Source organism: Pinus tabuliformis, chromosome X (assembly GCF_031772625.1).
Source record: "Pinus tabuliformis cultivar Carrire ecotype Pingquan chromosome X, CPIR1, whole genome shotgun sequence".
Lineage (NCBI taxonomy): Eukaryota > Viridiplantae > Streptophyta > Pinopsida > Pinales > Pinaceae > Pinus > Pinus tabuliformis.
The window spans coordinates 885539200-885540531 of record NC_142308.1 but is presented as its reverse complement, the minus strand read 5'-3'; positions in this window follow the sequence as shown (position 1 = coordinate 885540531).

Genomic DNA, 1332 nt, shown 5'->3' with positions numbered 1-1332 from the left:
GGCTTCAATTCCAAATAAAAACTTTGGCAAAAAGAGGCATAATGCCTTTCCAAGACTATAGGCAGTTCATGGATTTGTGTGACCAAAGCACCTTTGAGGAAAAAGCAAAGATGGCAGAGTTCTATCTACACAACATGGCCCTCACAGACTTGAATGTGTGGGATCCCAATGCCAAGCTAGGGTATCTGCAATTGATGGCCATGGCGTCATGGATGAACCATGAATAATTGAGGGAAGTAGAAATGAAAATATTGTTAATAAAGGAGCAGAATGAACCATTGATGATAAGAGCTGAGCCATCAGATCCTATGGCACTCATCAACACACACAACCTACTTGCCAATGACCCGCAGATTGCCCGTAAATATCTAGCCAATCAGGAACAAGCCATTGCACACTTTGAAGATATGCTTAGGCTACTTTGGGATGACTGTGTGTATGCGTGCATGAGAAGATGGAACAACCTACCCCAAAATTTGTAGATCAGAGAATACCATTTGCCCATGAGGCTAAGGGAGCCCTTTAAAAGAGTGCCAATGTAGAAGCACTCCATGCAAAGATTGAAGGTCAATTGGATTGACCTCAAACTGAGTCCTCCACTAATATTAGGCATGTTGGAAGGCAGAAGAGAAGAAGAAGAGAAGGATCAATGGAAGGACATATAAATAAAGGCAGGATCTTATGGAGAACATGAGCATACCACATCAATAGCCTGGAATGCTAGGGAGGCCACCGGGGCCATTAAAGACCAAGAGATTGACTAGGTTGCTCAGAGGATGAGCAACACCTTTAGTAGGGGGGTGATGATGAGCCTAACAAATGGGTAATTATATGGGCTCATTTTACCTCCTAACCTATTCAAATCAACCATTCTCTTATCTTATTGTATGATTTTCTGATTATATTTATGCTTTTAGGGCGAGTTGAGTTAGTTATTATGCCATGTGGTCTAACATGTATTTAATGCGGATTATTGATAGATTTCGAGGAAATATTCAAGGATCTAGTGGTCAAACTGTAGCAATAACTCAAAGTAGACATAGGAGAGGACTTATAGGAGGTAATCCCCCTCATTTATTGCTCCTCACTTTGAATTCCCCTTCATTCAGCTCGGAGTACAAGTAGCCAAATCATGCACTAGAAGGAAACCGAGCAAGTGGAAGATGATTGATAGTTATCTCAAGTTTTGGGAGCCAAGCCTCCCTGATTTTAAGGAAGCTATTGGTAGGTTCATATGTATAAGTAGAGAGGCCTACGACCTCACTAGGGTTGACTCTTTTTTTCTTGTGTAAACTCTACTCAAATTTCGAGCTTACTATTTTATGACAGTTT